This window comes from Corvus hawaiiensis, chromosome 5 (genome assembly GCF_020740725.1).
Source record: "Corvus hawaiiensis isolate bCorHaw1 chromosome 5, bCorHaw1.pri.cur, whole genome shotgun sequence".
Lineage (NCBI taxonomy): Eukaryota > Metazoa > Chordata > Aves > Passeriformes > Corvidae > Corvus > Corvus hawaiiensis.
In genome coordinates, this window is record NC_063217.1 from 19,846,391 (window position 1) to 19,868,438 (window position 22,048).

General features: G+C 37.0%; 1 long non-coding RNA gene across 1 annotated transcript in view; it reads left to right on the plus strand.

The window, feature by feature from the left end:
- Positions 1–19,803, plus strand: part of LOC125325631 — a 114,254-nt gene extending 94,451 nt beyond the window's left edge. The window contains exon 3 of the long non-coding RNA XR_007203448.1: positions 19,352–19,803. This is a non-coding gene — a long non-coding RNA (uncharacterized LOC125325631). The remainder of the gene's footprint in view (positions 1–19,351) is intronic.
- The last annotated feature ends 2,245 nt before the right edge of the window (positions 19,804–22,048 follow it).

Sequence of the window (22,048 nt, forward strand, 5' to 3'; positions counted from 1 at the left end):
TCTAATATTAATTTTCCATAAAATTGATTAAAAAAACCCACCCTACAAAAACCATATCTGCACAAGAACATAAACTATTAATCTAATAGTTTAATTTAAGGAGGTTTTTTTCTGCAAGAATATACTATTTGTAAAGATGCTGTCAAGTCCTAAAAGAGTATTAGAGAAACACCTCTTAGGTTGCTTACTGATACAGTTTGACAGTAACAGGATTAATTCAAGGAAGTACTTAAACATGTGCCTAACTTTAAACACTGCTTAAATCTCATCAACTTTAATGAAGTTTAATTGCATGTGCAAGCACTCTCAAAGAGTGAGATAATTTCTGAAAATAAATTTTTTTAAAGAGAGTTTGCTATATGAAAAAAGCTTTAACTGTGAGTTTTTAGCTGCAGTAATGTTCCTGCCTAGTAAGTGAAATAGTTTTACTAGTTTTAAAGTAATTTTATCTGGCTTGCTTTAGGAGTAGCAAAAGTAGTGAGTGTTTATTTTATTCTTTAATGCAGATGAATGGAAAGAAGCAGTAAATTTGAAGCATAGCTGGTTACTTTTATCCTTGGAGCAGCCCTGTTGGCTTCTGTGTAATGTTGCTAGGGATGAGTTTGGTCTGCTGTTGGAAGACTATTTTTTCTGACTGCATGTGACAGCGTATTTTAGTAAAAACATATTAAATATACCATTTAGGCACCACACTTCTAGCATTTCTGAGATCCATAGGAAAGATGTTCAAGCACATATGGTAAATTTCTCCCTGGAATTAACGGTCTGGTTTGATTGTTGTCTACAAGATTAAAAATAAATAGGAAGTTTTCGAATCAGGAATTTCAGAGGAAAACTGTGAGAGTTGATAAGCACACTTAATATATTATCTAGATGGCCCATTAGTTTGATCGGGCATGTCAGTTCTTATGTACCTGAAAATAGCTTTTCAGTACACAAATGCCAAAAGGAATTTCGTCTCAAGCAGAGGTTAGAATAAGTTAATTTTATTTTAAATTATTTTGGTTTGTGAACGTTAAAAAATAGAACCATCAATTTTAGCAGAGTGCATACATCTTAAATGCATAAGTTCAATGCATTTAAGAAAACATGAATAAATTCAACGTCCTGCCTTTCTTGGTGGGAATTCAGGGATTCCCAGAATAAAACCAACACCTGCAGATGATTTTGAAAAAAAATGCAGACCCCAGATATATTTGCAGTTTAGCTTGTTTTATTTACTGTACTTCCATGTCAAAGTGCATGAGTGTTCTCTTTTCAAAAGTGATCTTTTTTTGTGATCCAAGGGGCAACTTCTGAACCATTCAAGAATATAATTTATGGACTTGATGCTTTTGTTAAAGATCTATGAAATGCTCAGTTTTCCAAATTGGAAATATACTGAATGATGAAACATCCTTATAAAGGAGGAAAGTACAAGATTGATGATCTTTTAAGACATGCTTGAATACTCAAGGAATCTGAGAGCTGTACCAGTCATGTATTTGCTTTTTGCACGTGAATTTTAAATATATTGCAGAGTTTGTACAACTGCAAATTGACTTAAGTGTAAATTCAGAATAGATCAAGTATTGCACCAAGGCTAATTTTATTGCATAGCAACATCTACTAGAGGATCTGAAGATCAGTCAACAAAGCAACCAGTTGATAGGTTTATTTTTTTGACATCTGAATGAAGTTGAACTACTATGCCTCTGTATCATTTGTTTCTTAGAAACAGTGCTTTTTTTTCTTAAATTATTACTGATTTTTGACAAAAATTTAGTTAGGGCAAGGTATGAAAGAAGACAGCTATCATAAACTTGTTCTAGGATATTAATGTGTAACAAAATCACAAGGTCTCACACTTTACTTTCCCCATTGAAGAGCTGTGGCTTTTGTCATAAAATCATGCAAGTTACCTTAGAAGGTAACTGAGCTACTTAATCCTTTTTCTTTTTTCTTTTTTTTTGACTTTTCCTCATGGTAAATTCCAGCTATACCCTTGAATGGCTGTGACCACCTGTTCTCCCACACCTGTTTCAATTTCTAAACCATATGTTGCAGTCACAGACTAGAACTGCTATAGATCTGTGCTTTCTCATAAATATTTCATAGGCTTCCTAGTCTCTGTCATTAAAAATAATTTGAAAGCATTGATTTGCTGAAAATCAGGACTGAAAACAGTTTCTCAATATTACCTCTGCTCCTTAGACAAGGAGTTTTCCTGGTTGCTGAATCATAAAAAATCCTCATAGAATTATCAGCATATTCCTATCAGATATTAGTGTTATCTTTTCAAAATGAACTCCACTGGGATTAATGGTAAGGAAACAGAGGATACAATAACTTGCTGTAACACAAGTATGTTTGCAAACAGTCATTTGTAGGGTGATATTTCCTAGACTAAGTGTTCATAAAAGTTTTGTAATCACATGTTCAAGTGGAAAATTTCTTAAAGTTACTCTATGTTAGGTAATTCGGATAGTTGGCTAAATCCTCTCCTGGTGTACACTATACATTTTAAAATTCCTTTCAATGAAGATGTAATAATTTGTACATTGAATGTACAAAAGTACATAAGTGCTCCACCCACTGGTATGGACACCTGTAAGTTCATAAACTTTTAAAATATTATATGCTTGGATGTTAAGCTGTAGTGTACCTTTCATTCTCTCCATAATACTGTGAAACCTCATTCAAACTATATTCAATCTCTTAAACCAGCCCCTGAACAGGAAAACTTCCGTATCCATGCAAAATGGATGCTGCTGGTAGATAATAAAACCATTTCTCATGAAATTAGTAGGCTGTGGTTTAGATCCATTCTTTGGACTTCTAATCTCTTCCTACAAGAAAATGTGGATCCCCTTGCCTCCCGTGGGCATATATCTTCACCAGCTTGTGATGAATTGATTTGGAAAGGAAAAGAAACTCTTGTACATAAACATGCTTTCTGAAGCCATTTGCCTGTGCTGGAGATTGAGAAGGCCTTTTGGAACCCCTTTATGCCTTACTGACTTTCATCAACTGTAAACTGTTTGGAAGAAGTGGAATTGCTTGCAAAATTATTTGTTATGGCATGGGCTTTATGTTTCACTTTTTCACCTTCAAAACCAACTAGGAATGTATATTTAATACACTGTGCAGGGGTAGTGAATCATCATGGGTGATGCAGACCTGAATGTTTAATTAATATCATGGATAAACCAGAGTAATATTATGCTCTTTGCCTATTATTGTTGAAAGAGCAGCAGCTGCCAACATAAAAAGTCAATTATGTTTGTAATAGCTTGTACTGGTGAAAATAAAGGCTGCTGGAGGTGGTATGCATTTATTCTTTGTTTCTCTACTTTCTTCACTCCTCTTGTGCTTGCCTTTTTCTTCCCCATTTTTGTTTACTATATATTCAGTTCACTGATTACTTATTCAGAAGGAAAGTTGTAGTATTAGATACAAACCACTGCTTGCTTTCTTCTTCTTTCCCCCCTTCCTTTTCTTTGGATTTCTTATGTCCCATTCATTTTCATAGTCATTCTGACTTGTTTTAAATGCAGTTAATAGAAATTGCAGTGTGGGGAAACAAGACTATCAGGAAAAGCTAATGCTTCAAGCTATGACTGCTGTAGCTTAAAAACAGTGTTCCTAAACACAAAGCTCAAGGTATCAAACCCTACAAATTTTCAGTGTCTAAAACTTAATTTTAGCTTAACTTGCTTGTTGATCTATCAGAAGTTTGGTTTATTATTTGTCCCATAATGTTTAAGAGAACTTCATACTAAAAGTTAAAATTCCTTGTGTTGTGCAACATAGAGTATCCACAGAGTAAATAGAGAAATATGCATCCTAATTTAGGCTAAGAATTTTGTATTTAAAATACATGCTCTCAATACTGATTTGAACATTATTTTAGAGAAAAAAAAAAAAGACTGCAGTATTTATCTGTTGGAAGTTTCAGGATATGAGATGGAGTAATTTTTCCTCATTTTATTTTGGTATTGTTTTCACCTTGCCATAAGAGAAAGTCTTGGATGGATTCTAGTTTCCTGATGGTACCTCTGGTAGCAGGGATGTACTATTAACTGAAACCACTTCATTATCTTCACCTATCATCTGATAGACTTTTGGATGTTTAGGTCATCTGTAGGCACAAGGAGAACTGGTTTTAGCCACTGGTGCCACCACTGGACGGGTTGACTCAGAGATTGCTTTTGGCCCCTTTCTCCTTTTCCCTTTAAAAAACTTCATCTGAAAATGCCTAGGGTTTTTTGATTTAATACAAGCCTTGGGGTTTCTTGTCATTCCACTTTAAATTTAGATCTTTTCTGCTCAGAAACAAAGGACTATGGCTCAGTTCTCTGAGTTGTAATTAGTGAGTTCAATGCAAAGAAGATAAATTAATTGAAACTGATGGAACTTGGTTTATCATCCATGGCTTTTCAATATGAATTTTTCATGTTTTATTTTACTGTGTGATTGTCTTGATTTCTAATGTCATAGACTTGCTGAGATGTTTTGATGCCAGCTTAGTCTTTCCGTAGTACTTCCGAAGTCATGTTCTTGTGTTTTCCTCCATATGCTTGACTAAAATAGCAAAATGCCTTCCTCTAGCTACTTAGTGACATTTGGTACAATGAAGAAAAAGAGAGTAAGCCTTTTAATTGGTAGTTCTATGTATGAAAACAAGCAATTAGTTTCTGACACATAAGATATGACAGAGAAATTTATTCAAAGAAGTTAGGCTGGAGCAAAGTTATGGAGTCTGTTTATGGAATATATAGAAACAAGAGCTCAGCATCACAATCTTGGTGCCTTGTTGTCACAAAACATGAGGCTGGGGCCATCCTTGAAATGAAACAGAAAATGTAGCTCAACTAGGAAATTAAAGTGTTTTATGTAAATAGGAATGTGATGGAGCAGTGACTAAAAACCCAGACTAAGCACCGAATCTGGCCCTCTAAGAACTTACTACTCAGAATATACATGTGCAGATGTGTTTCTGTTTGTTCATGCTATGCTTCAGACAGGAAAACTTTATGTATTTGACTGAACTATGCTACTAGGATTGAATCCATGCTTTGTTATAACTCTGCCACAGGAAAAACCCAGTAGTACTCTTATTTGGCCACTATGACTTTTCCTCTTAAGGACTTGACTAACATGCTCCTGTCCTTACACAGGCGCTCTCTTTTGAATGGGGCTAATAAGCAAACTTTAGACAGAATGTGGAGGATAAACTAAACATCAAGGTGAAACCTGGAATGCTCCAACATTACAAAAATAAAAGCAAAATGAATCACATCTTGATGTTTTACTCTCCAACAGTAATGAACAAGTCTTAAACCAAGGTCCTCAAGAGTGTTTATAGAGTCATTCATCATCAACCACGCAAGGTGGAGATCTGAGACTTTCTCATTTTTTTTCCTTTCTTTAAAAAAATAAAAAGTTAGTGACCACGCTGTCATCACAGAACTCAAATAGTTGGTGATTTAAGGAAAAATAAGATATAGTATTGGTAGATAAGTATAGTTCTCTCTACATGCTTTGCTTTCCCAGCCTCTAAAAGCAAAGTGTGATTGTAAAGTTCCTACTACTGGGAGGGTCATCCAGAATAACTCTCCTTGAGTTTAAGTGAAAGAAAATGTATCTGTTTTTTTCTTTTTCTTTTATGGTGTTTTTTCAGGGGAACGAGGGGAAAATGCTGTATGTCCAAGGTTTGACAGGGATGTTTTTCAATCAGAGAGAAGCAAACATTTATTTTGCTACTAGAATACAATTACATTCCAGTAAACACCGAGGTGACAAAACCCCAGGGTACTTTCCTACAGCCACAGGGTTTATAGGTTAAACAGCCTTACATTAGGTTAAACTCGAAGCTGGTGCAAGTTATTCAGTGGGAAGGTTGAACAAAGGTCCTCAAAGTTATGACCATCGATTCTGGTTAGTGATATAATGATTAATTAGATGTCACTCAAATAGTGATGTGTCAATAACAGCTTGCTGGGCCCCAGTAACAGGTATCATTAAGTAAAATTTAGTGTGAGCTCTAAACCCTCCTACTGTTACTACTTTTTTTAGTAAAGCTTAGAAGCCCTTAACAATAGCAGAATCACTTGGCTTTTGCTCAAATTCACACACATAACAAGACCATTCATTGTCACCAGTTCAAAGCCATCTAGAAGAGGCAGAAAAAGAGAAAGACAGAAAAGTGATGCAGCTAAGGTAATAAATGAGGCTGTCCAGCGAAGTTTGGGAATAGGCTAGCCTGAATGTTTCCTTGTGGTTTCTTTGGAGGTCCAGGGAACTTCACCTGCTGCAACTGTGTCTTGCCTCCTTTATGTTGTAAAAATCTTAAAAAGCAGGAGCAATGTCCTAACAATGGAGGCAAGGTGTTGTAGGGGCATACAATTTTTTTTGATTCTATCCTGGAATGACTTTAAGTTGCTTTCAAAATTCAGTAAGATGAATGACGGACATGGGAAAGTTTCTGTGATTTCCTGCATGTACTTCAGCCATGTTAATATACCTTAAGAAATCTAATTTTATTTACTGCTCCTTATTAAATATATATTCATGTCCAGCCAGAAAAAGGAAAGTTAAATGCATAATTCAATTGTAACTGGATTTCTTAATTTCTGTTTGATTTTGGGGCTAGCATTGAGTAGCCTAAGCCACTTGAATTTCAGTAAGATTTCAGGTCCTAATTGTGTCTGTGAAGGGGTGTCTTGGTATGTTTTCACTTTAAGTATCTCATGGAAAAAACGAGTTTCACTCTGGGATGAGAAGCGGGTTATCTCTTCACAAAACAAGTTACCAGTTTAGAAATCCTGTACAGGTGGAGGTAGTTAAAACACAGACTTGGTAAATTCCTGAACCTGAAAACCTAAGGCTGCAAGATCCGAAATACCCTTTCTATTAAACCATTTGTCCTGGTTTACTGGGTGTAATTGTCAAAACTTGCTGAATGCAAAATGACTTTTTCTCACTGGGAGAGCTTAGTTTGTTTTTGTTTGGTAATTCCTACTTTTGTTTTGAATAAGAAATCTCAATCAAATATAAAATTTGAATAAGAACATTTACAGATTTAAACCTCTCTGTTTAACAATATCTTTAAAGGTAGACACAAAAACGACTACATATATTCCTGCCTTTAAATGCATTTATCTGTCATTGCAAAATTATTCCAACAATCGTTAAATGAATTCAAGATCTCTATTCATTGTCTGTTTTGTCACACGTTTGTAATCATAATTTGTTATGCTGTTGTAGCTCAAGCAGACACATTTTCTTTTACTTGTTCTTTAGTGCAGTCCAGAAATATTACTTCAAAAGGACGTTTTTTAGGAGCTAAAAGAACCAAGGGTATGATTAAAATTTGGCCTTAGTTGTTATCTGTGGTATATGCTTACCTAGAAGCTGTCACTCACTGCTGTAGTACTTGGAGAAAATGATTTTCTGAATAAGCCTGAAACAAAATGTCTATTCGGGAAGTATAATGAAGCAGTGCAATAGCTAGTATTCTTTTGTTATGACACTATGGTAGTTTTTGTTCTGTCTCCCACTGTTCTAATAAAAGAATTAAAAAAAAAAATCACTAAAACAATATATTTTTGTGAGACTTCTTTGTTTCTCTTCCCCATGAAATCCTGGTGTACAATGACACTGGTGATCTAAAGTAAAATGTCTGACATGGAGGGCGATATTACAATTTAAAAGACATTACAAGTCAAATATACTCCTATTTCTTTTCAGTGTTGATCTCATATAATCAGTTTTTCTGTCAAATAATGTGTCCTCATATAATAATACTAGAAATCATGTCAATATGTCCAGAAACAAAAATAACAATATTTAAGATTGTTCTCTAGAAGTTTAATAATGCTAAAAGCTAAATAAGCAACTAAGCATACTGCTCTACAGAATTATGTTCCTAGGAAAACTACCCAAGAAAAAGAAAAACCTTTTTTCTTATGTTTTTCAGAAAATTCTGATAAAAATAGGAAACTCTGCTGAATCTGCAATCCTTTATTCTGGCAATTTATAAATAGCAATTCTATGTTCATTCCTAAATAAACACATATGGGATTTGGCTAATGGTTCTGGCCTACATGAACTATGTAGTTTAGATGACTTTTTATTTCAACAGTAGTGTGGTACTCTGAAATAGTAAAAAAAAAAAACCTCCCACAAAAAAGGCTAAATATCCTGAATAGTAAAAGTATTAGAGAGTGATAGGAAGTGTTGCCTTTTCCTCGTCTTAAAATTAAGAGCCTGACATGGTCAAGGGGAAAAGGGGTTTTTACCTTGGTGTTTATTGAAGGATCCTTAAAGGTGCACCAATGCGCCAAAATGCACACTGACATGCACCCCGAAATGCACGTACCCAGACGATAGGTCTTGTATATAATTTATAGACCTTGCAAATTAGCATATCTATCAAAGACTCCCCAGTGAGAGGCTCAAATGAAGCCCCCCATCCCAAGGAATCCCCCCCTGGATGGGCCTGTCTTGGTTTATAGGATGCTCTAGGGAAGACCTTGGTTTCTCAGGATAGCATAGGGCTTTCTGGCCTCCAGGATGTTTGGTCTCCTGGCTTAACGGAATATTGGGTCTAAGCTAAGTTATCAGATTTAACAAAATTACAAGTATGCATGCTAAAAGCACTGGGGATACACAAAAGCTATATAAAAGGGTATATAAAAGATATAAAAAAGGCAGAAAGTCATCATGGCATCAGAAGAATACCATGGAGTTTGGATTTGTTTCATCTCACTTCTTAGATTTTCTTTAAAGTTGCTAAGTATTTTTTCCTGCATATTACACCATCATCTTCAGTGATTAATAGTTGTTAAATTTCATGGATGGAAAACATTGGCTTTTAAAGGCTCCTTCATCTATCAGAGAAAATCACAACAAGAACTAATGTCTAAATGTTAAAACCAAATACATTCAGGTTAGAAATAAAGTGTCTTTACTGTTAGTGTTAACAATTGAAATTACTTATAGAGAGAAATGCTGCTTTCTCCCCCTCTTGGTATTTCCAGATCAGTTCTGTATGTTTATTTCTGAAAGGTATGATTCAGTCAAACCCATTTATTACTGATGTGACTACGGGAATAATTTTGGTATATTGTTTAGCTTGAGATACGTGCAAAGGCAGACTAAATGCCTCAGTGATTCCTCTTGATCTTGAAGTATTTTATTAGACAAGTCTTTTCAAGTGGAATATAAATATTTTAAGAGTTGAGGTTTTATAGAAAACCATTTTATTTTTATTTTTGAAAGTATCAGCTTCTCCCCTGAGGCATCATTTTACCATAAACATGTACTGTATGTTGATAATGGTCTCTGGTTTTAGTTTTTCCTTTTAAAATTGGCTTACACTAACCCTATGATAAAACAGGCAGTTTGATTAAATTCTATCTACTTATAATGATCTTGCTTTAGATCTTTATATTATATTTTTCAGGATCTTTTCACCTTTTGAATTACATGAATCTGAAAAAGCTCTGAACCCCAGGCTGGCACTGGTATGGAAGGAAACCTATCTAACATGATTTGTTGGGATCATTGCTTTAATGCAATTACAGAGGCACATGGTTCACAAGAGATGGAGAAAGCTTGAGTCTGTGTGTCGAGGCCATATAGGCCATAAAGCTTCTTGAAAGGTGCCTTCTGTTCCCTAAGAGCTTTCACTTAAGTTTTTTGTTTATATTTCTACTGCATAATTTTTAGGGCATTTGGAAAAGAGGGGAAGAATTTTTTGTCAGAGAATCACAGATTGGAAGGGACCTCTAGAGATCACCTGGTCTAAAACCCTGATTAAAGAAGTGTCACCTACAGCAGGTTGCTCAGGGCAGGTCTGCTTGGGTTTTCAATATCTCCAGGGATGAAGAATCTTTGAATTCACAACTCTCAATTTGCTAAGCTCAAAAGATGATTTGGTTACTGTCTGAAATATCTCTCTGAAAAGTAATAGTAGTTACATGGGTCATTTCCAGTTTTCCAAATTCTTCTGCAGAAATTGCTAAAGGCAGCCAAACCTGGTGAACTGGAATGCCTGGGGGAGTCTCCCCAGCCATGCTTGTGAAGCCACTGTGGCTCCCTGTCCCCAGACACAAGTTACTCCTAGTCTGTGCACACAAGTCTAACATGACAGTGGCCACACAGACCCCCATGAAGAGTGGTGCCTGTACTGGCACCTATAAATGCACATAACCATGTGTCTCACAGTCAGCCTGAACCTGTTCTTCCCCTCTGTGATCAGGACACACAGACCTGCTCACTAGCTATCTGTTCACATGAAACTGGTTTTGTCATGTTTCTTCTCTATTTTCCCATATTTGTTCCTCCCAGTTCACCTTGGTCACCCTCTTTCCCTATCTTTTGTCCTTACCTTAAGCATACCATAAAAATTTTTGAACATTCCCACAGTTAACTTGACACATCCCTTAACAATTTTTACACAATCCACAAATCCTCTTCCCCACTCCATTTTGTGATAAATCCTGTACCCTTGTAGGCAATAATCTCCTTTTAGTCTGAAGGCCTCTGAGAGAGTTTCTGCTGCTGTCTGATCTCAGTGGGATTCACACCAGGGACAATAATTTTCTCTTGATAGTTTTAGAGGCAGCTGACTCAGTGTGCTCTAATTTTCACTGATTAGGTTTTCACTGATTGTGTTACTATGGGTCTTCCACTCATGACTGTTCCTCAGATCCTTGCTGGGTCTTTCTGTTCAATTTGCTTATCCCTTCATCAGAGACTCTACAGACAGCTTGCTTTTAAATGAAGCAAATGTGGAACTTTTAAAGAACTGAAAGAAAATTTCAGGTTTTTCTTCCACCAGCTTGCTTTACCTATTTAAGGAAGAAGCTACCCAGTATGGAAACTGAAATAATAATGTATCCCATCTTTTCATGCAAACCATAGGAAGGATAGTGTGGGGAGTTCAGCTTCTCTCAGGTTTTCTCTAATCTGTACCAGAGAAGCAACGTCTGATATTAAATTCATGTCTGTATGTTCAGTATTGCTGGATTTGTGCACTCAATTCCCTGATGGTCTCAAGTTGATCAGATATAGCACAGTTGCATTCCTGTTCACAAAGACCACCTCATAGAGCTCTATGCTGGCTTTCTGCAGCAGTGGAATGGCTGATATGTGATCTGGAATAATGTCTATATGGAAAAAAAGTTAGCTTTTCAAAAATTTTTAATCCTTTTGAACAGACAAAGTGAATTTTTCAAAGCTTTGTCTCTTACAACTGACTTATTTTACTTCCATCTTTGATTCCTTTCTACTTAATATCAGATTGACTGTTTCATGGAACCATAGTGTAAGCTGTAGCTCTGGAGAGTGAAAGTGTGTAGGTATAAGAAGTAACTGCTCTTAGAGAGTGTGAGAAACTATAAAACAGGAACATTAAAAGTAAGAAATTTGAATTTTAAGAGCAAAAAAATGTACTTCACCCTCTTTCCATTAATTCTCAGAAAATCTCACTCAATATTTAGTGCCACACAGGTTGAAGATAATTTCTCCCCTTCAAAGTAATAGGATGCTAAGCAGGACTTAAAAAGGTGGTTTATGTTCTACTTTAACCTTTGAGTTGCTGCTTACTGACATGGTTAAACACATGTCAGTAAATTTATTAAAGATCATTCATTGACTAATGTCATTAATCATTAATTTGTAATGCTCTTCAGGATTATGGCTCCTGAAATTGGATGTTGTCTCGGGTTCGGTTTGTAACCGGGCAGAAACACCAATTTAGTGTAGTGGTTTGGTCCAAAATACTCATTACTGTTTATCTGCTGTGAGATAAGAATTAGGAGAAATGCAAAGCAGGCACCAAACTTAAAAGAATATAAAGAAGTTTATTAACAGACCTAAAAGAGGGGAAAAAAAAAATTATACCACCTTCAGAACTCTCCTCCTCCCCCCACCTTCCTCTCTTCTCCCACTGACAATGTAAAAAGACAACCCTTAAGATGTTCAGTCTGTTTACCACTTCCATAATAACCTTGTTCAGTCCATTTAGAAAGAGAAGTCTCTTCTTGCTCGTGCTATGAAAACATTATCACAATGAGACAGCCGCCCACTTCCAAATATTGTTCAGTCCATTTAGGAAGAGGAGTCTCTCTGCCTGTGTGTGAGTCCCTTCCCCTGACTTACAGCTTTTCCTGCAACTGCTTTCGAGGGTCCATTCTTGAAGTTTTTTGGGGTACAATTTTAAGGTTGAGCCGTTCAGAAACAAAAACAGAGGCCCTTCTCCTTCCCTGGGAGCAAAGGGTCTTCATCATCTTCATTGTTAGGACTATCTCTGGGAGCATCTCTAGGGACTGAGGTTTTCTCCTTTCCCGTTTGGAGCAAAAGTCCTCATCTGGTCCATCTCTCCCTGTCCAAACTTCTCATGAAATTACAGCTGTGTCAGCATCTGCCTATCTCGGCGCAGGTGCTTTTGCTCACGAGTTGAACACTCCACCCCCCATATCTTCATGAAATTACAACAGGATACTCTGATATATCATAGCTTCACAACAGAATTTCAGCTTTAAGCATCTCCTCTCTCTCTTCCCTCAGGTTTTCAGCTCTTCACAGCAATAAAAGGGTTAATCTCACCTCGGCCTTGCAGCTTTGCAGCTGGAATGTTGAATTTTTCTTATCGCAGTGGAGAGGGGGGAGAGCCGAGCCGCTCCGGCTGCCCACGGCAAGGCAGTGGGGGGGGTTCCACGGCTGGAACAGGTCCATGGCTCCAGGATGGCCGTGGCCCGGCCCGGCCTGGCCCAAGCAGGGCCTGGCTGGGCCCGCTGGCCCCCGCTCGGGCCCCGCAGCCACCTGTCCCAGCACCAGAAACGAGAGAGAGCTTGGAGGGGGAGTTTGCCTATTCTTAAGTGTGGATAACAGAGGTGGTCACAACTTTAAGTGGCTTAGAGAATTGTCCATATTCAAACTGGCCAGCTGATAGGTTCTATCAGTTCCCAGAGGAAACTGTAAGCACCCCTTAGCAAGGACGTCCCTTCCGGGACTATGCTTGCTAACCTATGACAGATGTGTTTATTCATTATGGGCTGTGGCTTCTGAAATGCCCCCTATTTGACCTTTATATTTGACATTGGTGAAAAATTACACAAGGTTGCTACTTATCCTAGACCTCCTACTTGGAAAATAAAGTAACCTGAGGTCATTAATTTTGGTTGCTATCTGTTAGTAATAAATATGTTCATAAGTAAGTTTCAGTGGGTGAGTGGCTGAAATTAGCATAAAGTTAGAAGATGCTGATTAAGGGATTACAGTATGACTTTCATTCCTTGCTCTTTTGAAATTAATGTAATCTCACTGACTTCAGACCCTCTGTAATTGCTTGTGGACAGTTTGATGTTTCATGAAGCTAGTAGTTAGATCACAGGACTGAAACACAGGGAACTTCAGTGTCTGTGAAACTGTTGTGTCATCATCATTGTGTTACACAGGCAGGAACACATTACTTTGATGCGAATATATTTTCCTCACCAGTTCAACAAAATTTAAGGTATTGAAAAATGATTTAATTTCACTTCTATTATATATTATAAACTGTATACTATGCTTCAAATATGGTGAAGTTTAAAGGATCCCTTTAGTCCTTCAAATAATCCTTGTTAAGATAAATAGACAATGACAAGCAAGTACCTTTCAGATGCTCTATGTAAAGCTGTATTCATTAAAAGGATAAGCTTTGATACCATATATGCTCACAGTTAAAAGAAAAAAAGACTTCTTCTTTGGTATAGCACAATGCATTAAAGAGTCCATCCAAGTTAAAGAAAGTGATTATGGTTTCAAAGCCTAGACAACTTTAATTTCTTTGCTTATTATCACCATTAATAGTGTGCTAGTACTACTGTTTTTATGGGGAGAGACAGAGCTCTGTTTCCTGTAAAGCCTTTCCCTGCTATATGTAGCAGAATACTGTGTATATTCCTAATATCAGAAAAAACTGCAGGAAAAAAGAGGCCACTTTCCCAATTATGCCTTTTAGAAGTGAATTCTATCCCTCCTTTTGCTTCAGAACTCCTACATGATCCTGTAAAAAATATATGCAAAGACTTATAACTTAGTCATGTGAATGAGGTTCACTGAGGATTCAAAAGCTGCATCCCTGGCATGAAGAGTTTTGGTTACCCGTTATCAGCATCACCAGCACATTGGTGCACTAGGTGACAATACGGTTTCACTTTATCTACTGTGTATGCGTCCTCTGTGTTTCTGTTCTTCAACTAGAAGTTTTGCAATTCAAAGAAGTCTTCTGAATTTCATTCAACTGATTTTATCACTGTTGCTCCTCTTGAACTGCATGGAACATCCTTAAAGGGAATTTACAGAGCATCTTTACTGGAGACCTGTTGCAGATGGGAAACTGAAGGTCATATGTCCTTTGTACTTAACCTTTTGTGACTCCTGGCAAATTAATACTTGAAGGAGAGCCCTATTTTTGCTGACTGGTTCTTCCTTTTCTTGTGTTATCTTTGTGTGGCTTTGAGACTTCTTTTCATGTTTGGGTGGAAAACCTTCACTTTGATGGTAGTCAAAAATTGTCTGTTTACTGGGTGGTGCTTACATGCAGCATAGACCAGGAAATATTTTGTAGCTAAAACAAGAAAAGTTTAGAAAAGCCTTAAGAAAATTAGGAAAACTTGAAAAAGTCTTGCATTTTGAATCAGAAAGCCTTTTAGTTGCCCAGTGTGGGAACATACTGTTTAGCAGATCTGAATGTCTAGAGGGGTTATATTAAAACGTAGTTCTGAAATGACTGATACCTGATTTACATATATTATGAAGATGCCTCCTACTAGTTCATGGTAAAAATTAATTGAGTTTTTCCAAGGCTTCAAATTTTCTGCTATTTCATGAAAGAGTCCAGGTTAAAACAACCCTTCTTAAGGAAGTGGAAACTGAAGAGTCATAAACAGCAAATGTTTTGGAAATTTTCATTTTGATGAGTTAATATGTGAAAAGGTGTTTAGAGTTATCGGATAGAAACTCCAGTCAATACAGAGACAGTTTTTAAAAAACTCAAACTGAAATTTATGATAGGACATTGTACCAAAAGAATGAAAAAAAATTCTATGTTATAGGATCACTTTTCCACTATTATATAGATTAAAAAATAATAGCCTCATATTAAAGGAATGAGTATTTCTGAATTTAATTATCCATATTAAAATGAAAAAGAAGCATGCAATTCTTTTCGAGTGCATTGTATAGCTGTTATTAAACCATTATTTTAAAAGGATTACTACATACCTTTTCTGTAGTGGTCATTTCTGTGATATAGCTGTATGACTAGAATGTTAAATTTGTTGTCACTGAGGAAAAAAAAATTTCAAAGAAAGTTCAATTTTCTTCTGTAGGAAGCATGAAGAATTCTGTTTGTGTTACCACAACATAACTTTATTAATTTACTTGTATGGAGCTAATAAATAGATTTTTCATTTAAAGTGCATTTCTACAGAAACAATGGCCTACCAAAGAAAAGTTTAACAGGTAAACAACCATTTTGAAAATAAAATTATTTATAACTATACTAGTCTCATACTTTTTAAGAAACTTGTTCTTATTTACTATTGTTTATTTTCAAAATTACCATTATAATTTTTTAAAAATAACCTTCTTAAAGATTTTTATTACAATTTTAGCAAAGAAACGGAGCTAAACTGTTCACATTTGAATGGCTAGAAACTAAATTCTCCACTGATACATATGTATCTATATCTTCCTCCCTAAAATGAAATTTGAGCATATAAATACCAGAAATGAGTGACAGCAAATATTCAAGCTTATAGTACTTGTGCACAAGGCAAGTACTGAGGGCTGTTTATTGGAATCCTCCACTGATAATGGACTAAGGTATCTCATAACATGCTATACAGTTAAGTTGTATTACTTTTTTATGATTGGCCTCTTTTCAGTATGGGCATTGCTAAAATTGCAGCTCCAAGTTATTCTGGTAGGTTGACGGTCCGTCCTGTCTGCGTTGGATACCAGAGGTGATAACATTCTGCTGTTTGACATCTGCATCTATCAGGGCTGCACAGAACACTGCTATTGGATGCTGGCATACCAACAGAAGGAACACAGCAGTAAATAGTGCCTTTACACTATTGTAAGCAGTGCTGTAAAGCTTTCAGTGAGCTGTTTTGAGTCACTGCAAAAGGCAGGTACAGAAATTCAGAAGGGATATCATCTTGTCTGTGCATTGTACCTTTTTTGTTTCTCCTCCGGTCTATTTAAGAACAGCAGGGATTTTGGCTTGTAGCTATAGGTTCTCAGCTGATTCTCTTGGAGCAGGTATTTTCCTGATGTACTTACTGGCTTCCTTTCTAATTTTTGTATGTGTAGCTATATACACATAAAGATTGTACATAAATGTTCACAGGGTTCAGGGTGAGGTTGCCTGGTCCTGTTTCAGGCTTTCAAATCCTTTGCAATGGTGATGTCCTGAAGGATGGCAGCATAAGCATGCAGATATGTGAATCAGACTCCATCTCTGAAATGATGGGTTATGACAATTACTGTAGGAAAGGAGGTTGCCAGACAAGCCTTGCTGATAAGATTAGTGGTACTGCTGATACTGGCTATGTCAGCACCACACACCTTCAAAAGCTCTGTTATAGTAACACAGCAAGTCACTGTTAGGCAGAAAAGCATGACAGGAAATAAAATCAGCTAATCAGTCTATTTCTATATTTATAATCTACACCACATATTTAATGGTAAGAATATAAAAAAACCATAAGAAAATGCTTTATCTAGGAAACAGTTTATACATCTTTGTCAAGTCCTGACATCCAAATTACAACCTAAAGGGTCCTTTTAATTTCTGTGTAACACACAAGGTATAGATTTCAAAGCTTACCACTGTGGCAAGCTCACCACTTGCACTGAGGCAAGTTTGCACTGGGAGTAGAATATATCATATAGTGGTGGCCGCCATGTCAGGTTTTGTTCTCTTTTTATGCCAACAGCTTTCTCAGTCTGAGACACTTAGACATATGTTTACATTAACTCCAGGTGATATTCAGGGCCAGTTAGGACCCCTGACCAAGGTGTGCACAGAACATGCTGAAATCATGGCACTGAGGTTCACACAGAACATGATGTGATGCCTGCTTTATAGTGTCAGATATCCTTTTCTAAGATTTAAGTTAGAAATCAAAATTCCCTAGATGCTCATTGATCTGGATGTAAATGGATATTGAGTTCTTTAGGCTGCATACCCAAAGTGGTCAAATAAGGTACAAGCTGTGTTATTCTCACAGTTCCAAAAATTAAAGGAAATGATATCTTGCAGCTGCACACCTGAAACATCCCTGTTCTCAGTGAAGCCATTATCTTGTCCTATACACCCAACAAAATAATTTATGAGCTTCACACAATTAATTTATTTTATCGTCAAATTCATACTTTTTGAAGAAAGATTACTGTCTCAGTTTCCAGCACTCTTCAGTAGAAGTGACTTTGCATAAATAAGATTAAAACAAAAACAGACTTGCATTTTCTTAGTAGAAACAACCCCAAAATCCCCAAACTGTGGCCAAGCACTTTTGTCAAAAGACTAACAATAGCATTTGCATTGATGTTATGAAAATTTCACTACTTATCACTTTAGTTTAAACTACCAAGTCCACATGAAACAACTGGATTTGATGAGCAGCAAATATTACTGCTAATTGTCATACCAGTTGACTTAAAAATGAATGAAACCCAAGCCAGAGTTGCCTTACCAGACTCAGTAAGCCTGATGCACAAAATCAATTCAAAATGAGAGTTCCACAGGTCAAGACAGATCTAAATATGAGCAAAAACTGACTGGCAAAATAGGCTAATTTTTAATCTACATTATTTTGGCAAAATAATTAAGTAGACAATTTAGTTTTAACCCAAATTCTTACTGCTCATGCTTTGGGGATTAAGTACAGGGAAACTAGCATTACTGGAATCTTCAAATCTTACAAGTAATAAAATATCACAAACACAGCATTCTGGGAAGACCACCTTTTGTATGGAGCTTTTCTTTGTGTTGTCCTAATTCACATCCCATGCTACTTACTGTTTATTGTTGCTTAATTTTGGAAAACTTCAGTCTGAAAAAAAAAATTAATTTTGAAATCCTTTGTGTCTATAGACAGGTTAACTGGTAGTAAAGATGCTAGGTTTTTTTTTTCTTTCTTTCTTTTCTTTGATACAGTAGTGTGGAAATTGTTTTCCTTTCTGGAATGAAAGTTAATCCTTTGTGTGAAATAACAATAGCAAATAGAAAGACAGGTAATTATCTCCAAAAACATGAACTGATTTGTTTGAAACTGAACATCTATGGACTAAGCTATATCAAATTTAGACAGTGCTTCTGAAAATTGTGAATATATAGTAAATCACAAGCCTGAGGGCACGCAAAGCCTGAAAGACCAAAAGCAATGTCCCATTTTACCTGCAACAATCTGCTATAAACGATTTTGTAAGTTGTAGGAATATTTTGGATTGTAGGAAGAATAAGTAGTGCTTGGCACACCTTATGTGCAGTGCAGAATTCTTTATCAACTTCTTTAATAGGAAGGAAGGTAATCCTTAGTGAAAAGACTCTCATTTGTAAAAGTGAAATGGTTAAAATGTTACAAAGTGTATGATTATTCTTAATTTTTGGATTACTGTAATATGGCAGCTCTGTTATCTAGCAAATCCATATGCAAAAGACAACTGACCAGAATATTAAATATAACCTCTAACTAGATAAGAGAAGCCCTCAGCTCCATAGATGTTTTTTTACAACTACTAGAGCTAAAATAGATCTCAATTAGTGAACAAAAAGCTTTCTCAGGGTTTTCAGGAGAATTGTAATAGAATGTGAATTCAGTGAGGATTAAGAGCAAATTCTGCAAATGGCTTTAGAGGTAAGAACAACATATCCTGAAATCTCACCTTCTCCTAGATTTAGCTGTCTGTGTGAAGTTGGAATTCACAGCTTCAAATTGGGCTTAGGCACATTATCTTCTGGGTGCAAGAAACTGTTGGCATTTTTCCTCTAATGCATGGTGCAAAGCAGCAAGCTGGGGTCTGTGCTATGAACAGAGCAGCTGGTGAGGGCAGAGGGCACAAGTAGTGTGCACCCAGAACCTCTGCAAATGGAGGAGCCCAAACTCTGTCTGCTGTCTCCTTGCATAGGGCTGAGCTAGGAGCCATAAAGCTGTGGTGATACCAGGTGGGGGACAGACTCTCCACCTTAGAGTAGTTTTGGGTATTAGTCACTAGACACAGCAAAGAAACAGGATCTGATGCAAAACTCGGAATGCAGTTCCCTTGTATTCTAATCTGAAGGTTTTCTTCTCTGTGTTTGCAGAAACCTTGAATCCTCTTCTGCATCAAGTCACAGCTTTAACACAAGGACTGCAAAAGGTATCCACTGACTGGAGCCAACAGGCTGGTGGGCTGAAATACTTTTGGCTACAGAGAAGGGATTTAACTTGGACCCCATTAAGTGACTGTAGTTGGAAGGTGTGACTTTGGGCTGAATGGCTTTAAGTAGTTTATAGGAAACCTTGTGGTAGTGATAAAACTGGTGTAGTAATTTCTATTCAAAGCTTTAAAACTGGAGGCATATTAAACAGATATTGTATCAAGAAAATTAATCTGTAGCTATTGATTAAAGTTTCTGCAGACACAAAAAGAACTATAAAAGTAAATGTTTTTTATTAAACCTTTGTCCTGTTAAATGACAGGAATCTACATTCAACTAGCACAGTGTGATTTACGGTAACAAGAAAACTTGAGGCAGAAACTAATTTTCCACATCCACTGAACTTGCATTCATGTGAAAAAATCTAATGATTATAATAGAAGTACCTCTGGGAGTAAAATTTACTGCAGAGTATGAAATGTCCAAGAAGGTTTAACATATGCAATGTAATATTATACAGCTGTTATGCAATACCAGCTCATCCTGTAAGGTGTTGTCTGCTATCGCGGTAGTTCCACTGAAGCTTGGAAAGGATTCACGTTTCTGTATAGTATGCAACCTCTGTGTGTTCAGAAAAGAGCTAAAGGCTACAACTCTTTTCTTCTGTAGTTGTTAAAGTAGTTCTAAATACATTCAGATGTGCATTAAGGAAATTTAAAAACAATTTTAAAAATATTTGCTTTACTATTCAGTTAAAAAGAAGTGAGCTTGAGTTCCCTTTTTTTCCCCTAGGTTTCTAGCTCTAGCTATGTAGAACTATCTGTTATACTTTGCATCAAGTTACTTAGTGCTTACATGATAACTTCCTATAGTTCTGCTGTGATGGCAGTAATCTTCAGTATGGAGGAGGTCTTTATTTCTGTTTCCCATGCATTTACATCTTAAGGCAGCAGTTTTATTGATTTCATCAGCCTTGAATATTAATGCTGGCTGTAAGCCAAATCCTGCCTGTCCGACATACATACTGTTCTAGAGACCTTTATGGAAGTAACAGGATTTGGCCCTCCTAGTTTTAAAACGTTTGAGCTTTTCAATGCTATACATCTGTTTATCTATCTTTGTTGTATTTCAAATATGCATGATATTGATTCAGTTGACTATACCAGCTACAGGGTCGTTGTTGTACAAATTAAATGGGGATAACTCTATGAGTAGACTTCTTATTTGAAAGCCAGTCATTTTTGCCTTGGATTTATATGCACTTCCAATATGATACATTGAAAGTGCCACAGAACAGAATATGTAACTGGTGTAATATTTAACGATTATTTGTGTAACAAGATATTTATATATTTTACACTTACTTTTATATTGTTTCTAAGAGGAGTTTGTATGCAGAAAGCATTTTTGTTAACCATATTCTGTGTCCACCTACTGAAGCCAGGTATTGCTAGCGTCGCTGAATCTCCTAGCCTGTTAGAGGTGAGCATGCATTCCTAGTGGGCACACGTATTCACAAATCATGTTTTTGTATTTAGACATGTTCAGCTACACATATCAAAATGAACAGAAACATTCAGCACCCAAAAAATCCCAGCACATGTGGCCTCATCCTCGTACCCCCTGTGCCTTATAAGGATGAAGATGCATTAATGGGAATAAATATACACATGCAAGATCAGTCCCTCCAACGAGGCTCAGACACTTGGTCTGTGCAATAGCTTCCTCTGTATCCCAGGCTCTCTAGTTTCTGGCACCTGGGCACTCTACTTCCAAGGCTGGTACAGGTCCCCAGATCTTCCCTCTGCACACACAGATGCAGAGACACATGGTCACCTGCACTGTGGACCCCTTCAGTAACCAGTCTTAGACAGTTTCCCCAGTGACTGGCTTGTGCATCTGGTCTCGGATTGTTACACACAGACATACATACACAAACTCTTTCTCAGTCAGTCTCTGGACCCCGTCTGTGGTCTCTAGCAATCAGCCTTGACCTCTGGGTCTCTCCAGTAGCTGTCTCCTTCCCAGACGTGCACACTCAGATCCACCCCAAACTGGAGTCCACTTCCATACCTGGTTACCAAGCCGCGTTTCGTGTTCCCTGACTTGTTCCATCTCATATTCGCTGGGGATTTCATGGTGATACACAATCACTCGCAGTGTGTGCACAGACTGGTGTCTACAATTACTGGCACCACAGATACATAGTCCCTGTGACCCATGATCTGATTCCATTTGCTGGCACTCACATCCTTCCCACCCCAAGCACACACAAGCCCCTCACTAAGGTAAAGAGATAGAAATGGGATTTAATAAGAAGACAGGACAGACTGTGGTGATAGGCACAGGGCATGGCCAGGCAGGCAAACAGAGCAACGGGCATATGGATATATAAATATGAATATTTACATGTGATCATCCTCTTTTGTCACCTTATTCATCTATTTTCCCATGCTTATTCCATCAAACACTTTGATTCTTCTCTATCCCCCCCTTTGGCTCATCCCTTAAATTTTTCATAATAAGTCTTATGCAATGTCAAGAAATTCCTCCTCTTCATCCCATCACAAATCCTGCACGTCCCTCAGTCTGTGGGTTTGTCCCCAGCTTCACTGGGGTGATGCTCCCCTGGAACATTCC